The sequence below is a fragment of the Elgaria multicarinata genome, chromosome 20 (assembly GCF_023053635.1).
Source record: "Elgaria multicarinata webbii isolate HBS135686 ecotype San Diego chromosome 20, rElgMul1.1.pri, whole genome shotgun sequence".
NCBI lineage: Eukaryota > Metazoa > Chordata > Lepidosauria > Squamata > Anguidae > Elgaria > Elgaria multicarinata.
The window spans coordinates 265,001-278,936 of NC_086190.1; the positions used below are offsets into that span (position 1 = coordinate 265,001).

Here is a 13,936-nt window from a genome sequence, read left to right on the forward strand (position 1 = left end):
GTTTGGGGGCAACTTTTGGAACTTTCTATATTTGCCCCACCTTGTCATGTGCATCTGTTGAGTTTGGTTCACTTACCTCATTGGGAAGGTGCCGTTACGGCCCATTTTCGCAATACGCGTTTTCTGCAAGAACTGGTATTAGAACATCGTTTTGGGGGGACTTTTGAAGCTTTCTATATTTGTCCTACCTTGTCATGTGCATCTGGTGAGTTTGGTTCACTTACCTCATTGGGAAGGTGCCGTTACGGCCCGTTTTCTCAGTACGCGTTTTCTGCAAGAACGGGTATTAGAACGTGGTTTTGGGGAAACTTTTGGAGCTTTCTATATTTGTCCCACCTTGTCATGTGCATATGGTGAGTTTGGTTCACTTACCTGATAGGGAAGGTGCCATTACGGCCCATTTTCGCAATACACGTATTCTGCTGGAAAGGGTATCTGAACGTGGTTTGTGCAACTTTTGGAGCATTCTTTATTTGTCCCAACTTGTCATGTGCATCTGGTGAGTTTCGTTCACTTACCTCATTGGGAAGGTGCCATTATGGCCCATTTTCGAAATACACTTTTTCAGCCGGAAATGGTATCTGAACGTGGTTTGGGGCCAACTTTTGAACCTTTCTGTATTTGTCCCATCTTGTCATGTGCATCTCGTGAGTTTGGTTCACTTAACCTATTGGGAAGTTGCTGTCACGGCCCAATTTGCGCAATACGCGTTTTTGCCCAGCACGGGTTTCTGAACGTGGTTTCGGGGTAAATTTTTGAGCTTTCTTTATTTGCCCCAACTTGTCATGTGTATCTGGGGAGTTTGGTTCACTTAACTCATTGGGAAGCTGCCGTTACGGCCCTTTTTGCGCAATACGAGTTTTTGCCGGAATGGGTATCTGAACGTCTTTTCGGAGCAACTTATAGAGCTTTCTATATTTGCCTAACCCTAACCCGGTTAGGTTCCGGGTTAGGTTAAGGTTCCGGGTTAGGGTTAGGTTCCGGGTTCGGGTTAGGTTCCGGTTTAGGGTTATGTTCCGGGTTAGGTTTAGGTTCCGGGTTAGGGTTAGGGTTAGGGTTAGGTTCCGGGTTAGGGTTAGGTTCCGGGTTAGGGTTAGGTTCCAGGTTTGGGTTAGGTTCCGGGTTAGGGTTAGATTCCGGGTTAGGGTTAGGGTTAGGTTCCGGGTTAGGGTTAGGTTCCGGGATAAGGTTAGGTTCCGGGTTAGGGTTAGGGTTAGGGTTAGGGTTAAGGTTAGGGTTAGGGTTAGGGTTAGGGTTAGGGTTAGGGTTAGGTTCCGGGATAAGGTTAGGTTCCGGGTTAGGGTTAGGGTTAGGGTTAGGGTTAAGGTTAGGGTTAGGGTTAGGGTTAGGGTTAGGGTTAGGGTTAGGGTTAGGTTCCGGGTTAGGGTTAGGTTCCGGGTTAGGGTTAGGTTCCGGGTTAGGGTTAGGTTCCGGGTTAGGGTTAGGGTTAGGTTCCGGGTTGGGGTTAGGTTCTGGGTTAGGGTTAGGTTCCGGGATAGGATTAGGGATAGGTTCCGGATTAGGGTTAGGTTCCGGGTTAGGGTTAGGTTCCGGGTTAGGGTTAGGGTTAGGTTCCGGGTTAGGGTTAGGTTCCGGGATAAGGTTAGCTTCCGGGTTAGGGTTAGGGTTAGGGTTAGGGTTAAGGTTAGGGTTAGGGTTAGGGTTAGGGTTAGGGTTAGGGTTAGGGTTAGGTTCCGGGTTAGGGTTAGGTTCCGGGTTAGGGTTAGGTTCCGGGTTAGGGTTAGGTTCCGGGTTAGGGTTAGGTTCCGGGTTAGGGTTAGGGTTAGGTTCCGGGTTGGGGTTAGGTTCAGGGTTAGGGTTAGGTTCCGGGATAGGATTAGGGATAGGTTCCGGATTAGGGTTAGGTTCCGGGTTAGGGTTAGGTTCCGGGTTAGTGTTAGGGTTGGGTTCCGGGTTTGGTTACGGGTTAGGTTTCGGGTTTGGTTCCGGGTTAGGTTCAGGGTTAGGTTCCGGCCTAGGGTTAGAATTAAGGTTTGGTTCCGGGTTAGGTTCCAGGTTAGGTTCCGGGTTAGGTTCCGGGTTCGGGTTAGGTTCCGTGTTAGGTTCCGGGTTAGGGTTATGGTTCGGGTTCGGGTTAGGGTTCGGGTTCGGGTTACGGTTAGGGTTCGCGTTAGGGTTAAGGTTAGGTTTAGGGTTAGGGTTAGGTTCCGTGTTAGGTTCCGGGTTAGGGTTAGGTTCTGGGTTAGGGTTAGGTTCCGGGTTAGGGTTAGGGTTAGGGTTAGGGTTAGGGTTAGGGTTAGGGTTAGGCTTGGGGTTAGGGTTAGGGTTAGGGTTAGGGTTAAGGTTAGGGTTGGGGTTAGGGTTAGGGTTAGGGTTAGGGTTAGGGTTAGGGTTAGGGTTAGGGTTAGGGTTAGGGTTACGGTTAGGGTTAGGGTGAGGGTGAGGGTTAGGGTGAAGGTTAGGGTTAGGGTTAGGGTTGTGCTCGCATCGGAAGCACATATACTAAAATTGGAACGATACAGATAAAATTAGGGTTAGGGTTAGGGTTAGGGTTAGGGTTAGGGTTAGGGTTAGGGTTGGGGTTAGGGTTAGGGTTAGGGTTAGGGTTAGGGTTAGGATTAGGGTTAGGGTTAGGGTTAGGGTTAGGGTTAGGGTTAGGGTCAGGGTTAGGGTTAGGGTTAGGGTAAGGTTCCGGGTTAGGGTTAGGGTTAGGGTTAGCTTCCGGGTTAGGTTCCGTGTTAGGTTCCGGGTTAGTGTTAGGTTCTGGGTTAGGGTTAGGTTCCTGGTTAGGGTTAGGTTCCGGGTTAGGGTTAGGGTTACTGTTAGGGTTAGGGTTAGGGTTAGGGTTAGGTTCCAGGTTAGGGTAAGGTTCCAGGTTAGGGTTAGGGTTAGGGTTAGCTTCCGGGTTAGGTTCCGTGTTAGGTTCCGGGTTAGGGTTAGGTTCCGGGTTAGGGTTAGTTTCCGGGTTAGGGTTATGGTTTGGGTTCGGGTTCGGGTTCGGGTTCGGGTTCGGGTTAGGGTTAGGTTCCGGGTTAGGGTTAGGTTCCGGGATAAGGTTTGGTTCCGGGTTAGGGTTAGGGTTAGTTTCCGGTTTAGGGTTAGGGTTAGGGTTAGGGTTAGGGTTAGGGTTAGGGTTAGGGTTAGCGTTAGGGTTAGGGTTAGGGTTAGTTTTAGTTCACTTCCCTTATTGGGAAGGTGCCGTTATGGCCCATTTTGCACAATACATGTTTTTGACCAGAACGGGTATCTGAACGTGGTTTTGGGGTAACTTTTGGAGCTTTCTATATTTGTCCCACCTTGTCTTGTGCATCTAGTGAGTTTGGTTCACTTACCTCATTGGGAAGGTGCCGTTACGGACCATTTTCGCAATACGCTTTTCCGCAAGAACCATCTGAACGTGATTTTGGTGCAACTTATGGAGCTTTTTATATTTGTCCCACCTAGTTGTGTGCATCCGGTGTGTTTGGTGTACTTTAATCATTGGGAAGCTGCTTTTACGGTACGCTGGTCTCAATACGCATTTTTGCCCAGAACGGGTTTCTGAACGTGGTTTGGGGGCAACTGTTAGAGCTTTCTATATTTGTCCCTTCTGCAAGAACAGGTGTTAGAACGTCGTTTCGGGGCAACTTATGGAGCTTTCTATATTTGCCCCACCTTGTCATGTGCATCTGGTGAGTTTGGTTCACTTACCTCATTGGGATGTTGCCATTATGGCACAATTTGCGCAATACACGTTTTTGCCAGGAACGGGTATCTGAACGTGGTTTTGGAGAAACTTTTGCAGATTTCTATATTTGTCCCTCCTTGTAATGTGCATCTGGTGAGTCTGGTTCACTTTCCTAATTGGGAAGCTGCCGTTACGGCCCGTTTTGCGCAATACGAGTTTTTGCTGGAATGGGTAACTGAACGTGGTTTTGTGGCAACTTTTGGAGCTTTCTATATTTGTTCCACCTTGTCATGTGCATCTGGTGAGTTTGGTTCACTTACCTCATTGGAAAGGTGCCTTTACGGCCCATTTTCGCAATACACGTTTTCTGCCGGAAAGGGTATCTGAACGTGGTTTGGGGGCAACTTTTGGAGCTTTATGTATTTGTCCCAACTTGTCATGTGCATCTGGTGAGTTTCGTTCACTTACCTCATTGGGAAGCTGCCGTTACGGCCCTTTTTGCGCAATACAAGTTTTTGACGGAATGGGTATCTGAACGTCTTTTCGGAGCAACTTATAGAGCTTTCTATATTTGCCTAACCCTAACCCGGTTAGGTTCCGGGTTAGGTTAAGGTTCCGGGTTAGGGTTAGGTTCCGGGTTCGGGTTAGGTTCCGGTTTAGGGTTAGGGTTAGGTTCCGGGTTAGGGTTAGGGTTAGGGTTAGGTTCCGGGTTAGGGTTAGGTTCCGGGTTAGGGTTAGGTTCCGGGTTATGGTTAGGTTCCGAGTTAGGGTTAGGTTCCGGGTTAGGGTTAGGTTCCGGGTTAGGGTTAGGGTTAGGTTCCGGGTTGGGGTTAGGTTCTGGGTTAGGGTTAGGTTCCGGGTTAGGATTAGGGATAGCTTCCAGATTAGGGTTAGGTTCCGGGTTAGGGTTAGGTTCCGGGTTAGTGTTACGGTTGGGTTCCGGGTTAGGTTACAGGTTAGGTTTCGGGTTTGGTTCCGGGTTAGGTTCCGGGTTAGGTTCCGGCCTAGGGTTAGGATTAAGGTTTGTTTCCGGGTTAGGTTCCAGGTTAGGTTCCGGGTTAGGTTCCGGGTTAGGGTTAGGTTCCGTGTTAGGTTCCGGGTTAGGGTTATGGTTCGGGTTCGGGTTCGGGTTCGGGTTCGGGTTCGGGTTCGGGTTACGGTTAGGGTTCGCGTTAGGGTTAAGGTTAGGTTTAGGGTTAGGGTTACGTTCCGTGTTAGGTTCCGGGTTAGGGTTAGGTTCTGGGTTAGGGTTAAGGTTAGGGTTGGGGTTAGGGTTAGGGTTAGGGTTAGGGTTAGGGTTAGGGTTAGGGTTACGGTTAGGGTTAGGGTGAGGGTGAGGGTTAGGGTGAAGGTTAGGGTTAGGGTTAGGGTTGTGCTCGCATCGGCAGCACATATACTAAAATTGGAACGATACAGATAAAATTAGGGTTAGGGTTAGGGTTGGGGTTAGGGTTAGGGTTAGGATTAGGGTTAGGGTTAGGATAAGGGTTAGGGTTAGGGTTAGGGTTAGGGTTAGGGTCAGGGTTAGGGTTAGGATTAGGTCACGGGTTAGGGTTAGGGTTAGGTTCCTGGTTAGGGTTAGGTTCCGGGTTAGGGTTAGGGTTACTGTTAGGGTTAGGGTTCGGGTTAGGGTTAGGTTCCAGGTTAGGGTAAGGTTCCAGGTTAGGGTTAGGGTTAGGGTTAGCTTCCGGGTTAGGTTCCGGGTTAGGGTTAGGTTCCGGGTTAGGGTTAGTTTCCGGGTTAGGGTTATGGTTTGGGTTCGGGTTCGGGTTCGGGTTAGGGTTAGGGTTAGGGTTAGGTTCCGGGTTAGGGTTAGGTTCCGGGATAAGGTTTCGTTCCGGGTTAGGGTTAGGGTTAGTTTCCGGTTTAGGGTTAGGGTTAGGGTTAGGGTTAGGGTTAGGGTTAAGGTTAGGGTTAGGGTTAGGGTTAGGGTTAGGGTTAGGGTTAGGGTTAGGGTTAGCGTTAGGGTTAGGGTTAGTTTTAGGGTTAGGGTTAGGGTTGGGTTTAGGGATAGGGTTAGGGTTAGGGTTAGAGTTAGGGTTGGGGTTGGGGTTAGGGTTAGGGTTAGGGTTAGGGTTAGGGTTAGGGTTAGGGTTAGGGTTACGGTTAGGGTTAGGGTGAGGGTGAGGGTTACGGTGAGGGTTAGGGTTAGGGTTAGGGTTGTGCTCGCAAAGGCAGCACATATACTAAAATTGGAACGATACAGATAAAATTAAGGTTAGGGTTAGGGTTAGGGTTAGGGTTAGGGTTAGGGTTACGGTTAGGGTTGTGCTCGCTTCGGCAACACATATACAAAAATTGGAACGATACAGAGAAGATTAGCATGGCCCCTGCGCATCTGGTGAGTTTGGTTCACTTCCCTTATTGGGAAGGTGCCGTTATGGCCCATTTTGCACAATACACGTTTTTGACCGGAACGGGTATCTGAACGTGGTTTTATGGTAACTTTCGGAGCTTTCTATATTTGTCCCACCTTGTCTTGTGCATCTAGTGAGTTTGGTTTACTTACCTCATTGGGAAGGTGCCGTTACGGACCATTTTCGCAATACGCTTTTCCGCAAGAACCATCTGAACGTAGTTTTGGAGAAACTTTTGGAGATTTCTATATTTGTCCCTCCTTGTCATGTGCATCTGTTGAGTCTGGTTCACTTTCCTAATTGGGAAGCTGCCGTTACGGCCCCTTTTGCGCAATACGAGTTTTTGCCGGAATGGGTATCTGAACGTCTTTTCGGAGCAACTTATAGAGCTTTCTATATTTGCCTAACCCTAACCCGGTTAGGTTCCGGGTTAGGTTAAGGTTCCGGGTTAGGGTTAGGTTCCGGGTTAGGGTTAGGTTCCGGGTTAGGGTTAGGTTCCGGGTTAGGGTTAGGTTCCGGGTTAGGGTTAGGGTTAGGGCTAGGTTCCAGGTTAGGGTTAGGTTCCGGGTTATGGTTAGGTTACGGGTTTGGGTTAGGTTCCGAGTTAGGGTTAGGTTCCGGGTTAAGGTTAGGTTCCGGGTTAAGGTTAGGTTCCGGGTTAGGGTTAGGGTTAGGTTCCGGTTTAGTGACAGGTTCCGGTTTAGGGTTAGGTTCCGGGTTAGGGTTAGGTTCCGGGTTAGGGTTAGGGTTAGGTTCCGGGTTAGGGTTAGGTTCCGGGTTAGGGTTAGGTTCCTGGTTAGGGTTAGGTTCCGGGTTAGGGTTAGGGTTAGGGTTAGGGTTAGGGTTAGGGTTAGGGTTAGGGTTACGGTTAGGGTTGTGCTCGCTTCGGCAACACATATACAAAAATTGTAACGATACAGAGAAGATTAGCATGGCCCCCGCGCATCTGGTGAGTTTGGTTCACTTCCCTTATTGGGAAGGTGCTGTTATGGCCCATTTTGCACAATACACGTTTTTGACCAGAACGGGTATCTGAACGTGGTTTTGGGGTAACTTTTGGAGCTTTCTATATTTGTCCCACCTTGTCTTGTGCATCTAGTGAGTTTGGTTCACTTACCTCATTGGGAAGGTGCCGTTACGGACCATTTTCGCAATACGCTTTTCCGCAAGAACCATCTGAACGTGGTTTCGGTGCAACTTATGGAGCTTTCTATATTTGTCCCACCTAGTTGTGTGCATCCGGTGTGTTTGGTGGACTTTAATCATTGGGAAGCTGCTTTTACGGTACGCTGGTCTCAATACGCATTTTTGCCCAGAACGGGTTTCTGAACGTGGTTTGGGGGCAACTGTTAGAGCTTTCTATATTTGTCCCTTCTGCAAGAACAGGTGTTAGAACGTCGTTTCGGGGCAACTTATGGAGCTTTCTATATTTGCCCCACCTTGTCATGTGCATCTGGTGAGTTTGGTTCACTTACCTCATTGGGATGTTGCCATTATGGCACAATTTGCGCAATACACGTTTTTGCCAGGAACGGGTATCTGAACGTGGTTTTGGAGAAACTTTTGGAGATTTCTATATTTGTCCCTCCTTGTCATGTGCATCTGGTGAGTCTGGTTCACTTTCCTAATTGGGAAGCTGCCGTTACGGCCCGTTTTGCGCAATACGAGTTTTTGCCGGAATGGGTAACTGAACGTGGTTTTGTGGCAACTTTTGGAGCTTTCTATATTTGTTCCACCTTGTCATGTGCATCTGGTGAGTTTGGTTCACTTACCTCATTGGAAAGGTGCCTTTACGGCCCATTTTCGCAATACACGTTTTCTGCCGGAAAGGGTATCTGAACGTGGTTTGGGGGCAACTTTTGGAGCTTTATGTATTTGTCCCAACTTGTCATGTGCATCTGGTGAGTTTCGTTCACTTACCTCATTGGGAAGCTGCCGTTACGGCCCATTTTGCGCAATACACGTTTTTGACCGGAACGGGTATCTGAACGTGGTTTGGGGACAACTTTTGGAGCTTTCTGTATTTGTCCCAACTTGTCATGTGCATCTGGTGAGTTTCGTTCACTTACCTCATTGGGAAGGTGACGTTACGGCCCATTTTCGCAATACGCGTTTTCCGCAAGAACGGGTATTAGAACGTGGTTTTGGGGTTACTTTTGGAGCCTTCTATATTTGCCCCACCTAGTTCTGTGCATATGGTGAGTTTGGTTCACTTCCCTTATTGGGAAGGTGCCGTTACGGCCCATTTTCGAAATACACTTTTTCAGCCGGAAAGGGTATCTGAACGTGGTTTGGGGGCAACTTTTGAACCTTTCTGTATTTGTCCCATCTTGTCATGTGCATCTCATGAGTTTGGTTCATTTACCTAATTGGTAAGCTGCCGTTACGGCCAATTTTGCGCAATACAGGTTTTTGACCGGAACGGGTATCTGAACGTGGTTTTGGGGTAACTCTTGGAGCTTTCTATATATGTCCCACCTTTTCTTGTGCAACTAGTGATTTTGGTTCACTTACCTCATTGGGAAGGTGCTGTTAGGGCCCATTTTCGCAATACGCGTTTTCCGCAGGAACGGGTATTAGAACGTGGTTTTGGGGCAACTTTTGGAGCTTTCTATATTTGTCCCAACTTGTCATGTGCATCTGGTGAGTTTGGTTCACTTACCTCATTGGGAAGCTGTCGTTACGGCCCAATATGCGCAATACGCGTTTTTGCCCAGAACGGGTATCAGAACGTGGTTTCGGGGCATCTTTTGGAGCTTTCTATATTTGTCCCACCTTGTCATGTGCATCTGGTGAGTTTGGTTCACTTACCTCATTTGGAAGGTGCCGTTACGGCCCATTTTCGCAATACGCGTTTTCTGCAAGAACGGGTATTAGAACGTGGTTTTGGGGGAGCTTTAGGAGCTTTCTATATTTGCCCCACCTTGTCATGTGCATCTGGTGAGTTTGGTTCACTTACCTCATTGGGAAGGTGCCGTCACGGCTCATTTTCTCAATGCACGTTTTCTGTCGGAAAGGGTATCTGAACGTGGTTTGGGGGCAACTTTTGGAACTTTCTATATTTGCCCCACCTTGTCATGTGCATCTGTTGAGGTTGGTTCTCTTACCTCATTGGGAAGGTGCCGTTACGGCCCATTTTCGCAATACGCGTTTTCTGACGGAAAGGGTATCTGAACGTGGTTTAGGGGCAAGTTTTGGAGCTTTCTATATTTATCCCAGCTTGTTTTGTGCATCTACTGAGTTAGGTTCACTTACCTCATTGGGTAGGTGCCGTTACGGCCCATTTTCGCAATACGCGTTTTCTGCCGGAAAGGGTATCTAAACGTGGTTTGGGGGCAAGTTTTGGAGCTTTCTATATTTGTACCAGCTTGTCTTGTGCATCTACTGAGTTAGGTTCACTTACCTCATTGGGAAGGTGCCGTTACAGCCCATTTTCGCAATACGCGTTTTCTGCAAGAACTGGTATTAGAACATGGTTTTGGGGGGACTTTTGGAGCTTTCTATATTTGTCCTACCTTGTCATGTGCATCTGGTGAGTTTGGTTCACTTACCTCATTGGGAAGGTGCCGTTACGGCCCGTTTTCTCAGTACGCCTTTTCTGCAAGAACGGGTATTAGAACGTGGTTTTGGGGGAAGTTTTGGAGCTTTCTATATTTGTCCCACCTTGTCATGTGCATATGGTGAGTTTGGTTCACTTACCTGATAGGGAAGGTGCCATTACGGCCCATTTTCGCAATATACGTATTCTGCCGGAAAGGGTATCTGAACGTGGTTTGGGCAACTTTTGGAGCTTTCTGTATTTGTCCCAACTTGTCATGTGCATCTGGTGAGTTTCGTTCACTTACCTCATTGGGAAGCTGCCGTTACGGCCCATTTTGCGCAATACACGTTTTCCGCAAGAACGGGTATTAGAACGTGGTTTGGGGGTTACTTTTGGAGCCTTCTATATTTGCCCCACCTAGTTCTGTGAATATGGTGAGTTTGGTTCACTTCCCTTATTGGGAAGGTGCCGTTATGGCCCATTTTCGAAATACACTTTTTCAGCCGGAAAGGGTATCTGAACGTGGTTTGGGGGCAACTTTTGAACCTTTCTGTATTTGTCCCATCTTGTCATGTGCATCTCGTGAGTTTGGTTCACTTACCTCATTGGGAAGCTGCCGTTACGGCCAATTTTGCGCAATACAGGTTTTTGACCGGAACGGGTATCTGAACGTGGTTTTGGGGTAACTTTTGGAGCTTTCTATATTTGTCCCACCCTGTCATGTGAATCTGGTGAGTTTAGTTCACTTACCTCATTGGGAAGCTGCCGTTACGGCCCGTTTTGCGCAATACGAGTTTTTGCCGGAATGGGTATCTGAACGTCTTTTCGGAGCAACTTATAGAGCTTTCTATATTTGCCTAACCCTAACCCGGTTAGGTTCCGGGTTAGGTTAAGGTTCCGGGTTAGGTTTAGGTTCCGGGTTAGGGTTAGGTTCCGGTTTAGGGTTAGGTTCCGGGTTAGGGTTAGGTTCCGGGTTAGGGTTAGGGTTAGGGTTAGGTTCCGGGTTAGGGTTAGGTTCCAGGTTATGGTTAGGTTACGGGTTTGGGTTAGGTTCCGAGTTAGGGTTAGGTTCCGGGTTAGGGTTAGGGTTAGGTTCCGGTTTAGTGACAGGTTCCCGTTTAGGGTTAGGTTCCGGGTTAGGGTTAGGTTCCGGGTTAGGGTTAGGGTTAGGTTCCGGGTTAGGGTTAGGTTCCGGGTTAGGGTTAGGTTCCGGGTTAGGGTTAGGTTCCGGGTTAGGGTTAGGGTTAGGGTTAGGGTTAGGGTTAGGGTTAGGGTTAGGGTTAGGGTTAGGGTTAAGGTTAGGGTTAGCGTTACGGTTAGGGTTGTGCTCGCTTCGGCAACACATATACAAAAATTGGAACGATACAGAGAAGATTAGCATGGCCCCTGCGCATCTGGTGAGTTTGGTTCACTTCCCTTATTGGGAAGGTGCCGTTATGGCCCATTTTGCACAATACATGTTTTTGACCAGAACGGGTATCTGAACGTGGTTTTGGGGTAACTTTTGGAGCTTTCTATATTTGTCCCACCTTGTCTTGTGCATCTAGTGAGTTTGGTTCACTTACCTCATTGGGAAGGTGCCGTTACGGACCATTTTCGCAATACGCTTTTCCGCAAGAACCATCTGAACGTGGTTTCGGTGCAACTTATGGAGCTTTCTATATTTGTCGCACCTAGTTGTGTGCATCCGTTGTGTTTGGTGGACTTTAATCATTGGGAAGCTGCTTTTACGGTACGCTGGGCTCAATACGCATTTTTGCCCAGAACGGGTTTCTGAACGTGGTTTGGGGGCAACTGTTAGAGCTTTCTATACTTGTCCCTTCTGCAAGAACAGGTGTTAGAACGTCGTTTCGGGGCAACTTATGGAGCTTTCTATATTTGCCCCACCTTGTCATGTGCATCTGGTGAGTTTGGTTCACTTACCTCATTGGGATGTTGCCATTATGGCACAATTTGCGCAATACACGTTTTTGCCAGGAACGGGTATCTGAACGTGGTTTTGGAGAAACTTTTGGAGATTTCTATATTTGTCCCTCCTTGTCATGTGCATCTGGTTAGTCTGGTTCACTTTCCTAATTGGGAAGCTGCCGTTACGGCCCGTTTTGCGCAATACGAGTTTTTGCCGGAATGGGTAACTGAACGTGGTTTTGTGGCAACTTTTGGAGCTTTCTATATTTGTTCCACCTTGTCATGTGCATCTGGTGAGTTTGGTTCACTTACCTCATTGGAAAGGTGCCTTTACGGCCCATTTTCGCAATACACGTTTTCTGCTGGAAAGGGTATCTGAACGTGGTTTGGGGGCAACTTTTGGAGCATTATGTATTTGTCCCAACTTGTCATGTGCATCTGGTGAGTTTCGTTCACTTACCTCATTGGGAAGGTGACGTTACGGCCCATTTTCGCAATACGCGTTTTCCGCAAGAATGGGTATTAGAACGTGGTTTTGGGGTTACTTTTGGAGCCTTCTATATTTGCCCCACCTAGTTCTGTGCATATGGTGAGTTTGGTTCACTTCCCTTATTGGGAAGGTGCCGTTACGGCCCATTTTCGAAATACACTTTTTCAGCCGGAAAGGGTATCTGAACGTGGTTTGGGGGCAACTTTTGAACCTTTCTGTATTTGTCCCATCTTGTCATGTGCATCTCATGAGTTTGGTTCATTTACCTAATTGGTAAGCTGCCGTTACGGCCCATTTTGCGCAATACAGGTTTTTGACCGGAACGGGTATCTGAACGTGGTTTTGGGGTAACTCTTGGAGCTTTCTATATATGTCCCACCTTTTCTTGTGCAACTAGTGATTTTGGTTCACTTACCTCATTGGGAAGGTGCTGTTACGGCCCATTTTCACAATACGCGCTTTCCGCAGGAACGGGTATTAGAACGTGGTTTTGGGGCAACTTTTGGAGCTTTCTATATTTGTCCCAACTTGTCATGTGCATCTGGTGAGTTTGGTTCACTTACCTCATTGGGAAGCTGTCGTTACGGCCCAATATGCGCAATACGCGTTTTTGCCCAGAACGGGTATCAGAACGTGGTTTCGGGGCATCTTTTGGAGCTTTCTATATTTGTCCCACCTTGTCATGTGCATCTGGTGAGTTTGGTTCACTTACCTCATTGGGAAGGTGCCGTTACGGCCCATTTTCGCAATACGCGTTTTCTGTCGGAAAGGGTATCTGAACGTGGTTTGGGGGCAACTTTTGGAACTTTCTATATTTGCCCCACCTTGTCATGTGCATCTGTTGAGGTTGGTTCACTTACCTCATTGGGAAGGTGCCGTTACGGCCCATTTTCGCAATACGCGTTTTCTGCCGGAAAGGGTATCTGAACGTGGTTTAGGGGCAAGTTTTGGAGCTTTCTATATTTATCCCAGCTTGTCTTGTGCATCTACTGAGTTAGGTTCACTTACCTCATTGGGAAGGTGCCGTCACGGCCCATTTTCGCAATGCACATTTTCTGTCGGAAATGGTATCTGAACGTGGTTTGGGGGCAACTTTTGGAACTTTCTATATTTGCCCCACCTTGTCATGTGCATCTGTTGAGTTTGGTTCACTTACCTCATTGGGAAGGTGCCGTTACGGCCCATTTTCGCAATACGCGTTTTCTGACGGAAAGGGTATCTGAACGTGGTTTAGGGGCAAGTTTTGGAGCTTTCTATATTTATCCCAGCTTGTTTTGTGCATCTACTGAGTTAGGTTCACTTACCTCATTGGGTAGGTGCCGTTACGGCCCATTTTCGCAATACGCGTTTTCTGCCGGAAAGGGTATCTAAACGTGGTTTGGGGGCAAGTTTTGGAGCTTTCTATATTTGTACCAGCTTGTCTTGTGCATCTACTGAGTTAGGTTCACTTACCTCATTGGGAAGGTGCCGTTACAGCCCATTTTCGCAATACGCGTTTTCTGCAAGAACTGGTATTAGAACATGGTTTTGGGGGGACTTTTGGAGCTTTTTATATTTGTCCTACCTTGTCATGTGCATCTGGTGAGTTTGGTTCACTTACCTCATTGGGAAGGTGCCGTTACGGCCCGTTTTCTCAGTACGCGTTTTCTGCAAGAACGGGTATTAGAACGTGGTTTTGGGGGAAGTTTTGGAGCTTTCTATATTTGTCCCACCTTGTCATGTGCATATGGTGAGTTTGGTTCACTTACCTGATAGGGAAGGTGCCATTACGGCCCATTTTCGCAATACACGTATTCTGCCGGAAAGGGTATCTGAACGTGGTTTGGGCAACTTTTGGAGCTTTCTGTATTTGTCCCAACTTGTCATGTGCATCTGGTGAGTTTCGTTCACTTACCTCATTGGGAAGCTGCCGTTACGGCCCATTTTGCGCAATACACGTTTTCCGCAAGAACGGGTATTAGAACGTGGTTTGGGGGTTACTTTTGGAGCCTTCTATATTTGCCCCACGTAGT

The 13,936-nt window shown here is 47.8% G+C and overlaps 3 pseudogenes; all 3 read left to right on the top strand.

Annotated features, from left to right (window-relative positions):
* Positions 1 to 5,896: 5,896 nt before the first annotated feature.
* LOC134411691 (U6 spliceosomal RNA) lies at positions 5,897 to 5,965 on the top strand (annotated as a pseudogene).
* An 896-nt stretch (positions 5,966 to 6,861) lies between these two features.
* LOC134411801 (U6 spliceosomal RNA) lies at positions 6,862 to 6,930 on the top strand (annotated as a pseudogene).
* Positions 6,931 to 10,850: 3,920 nt separating this feature from the next.
* LOC134411696 (U6 spliceosomal RNA) lies at positions 10,851 to 10,919 on the top strand (annotated as a pseudogene).
* Positions 10,920 to 13,936: the final 3,017 nt, after the last annotated feature.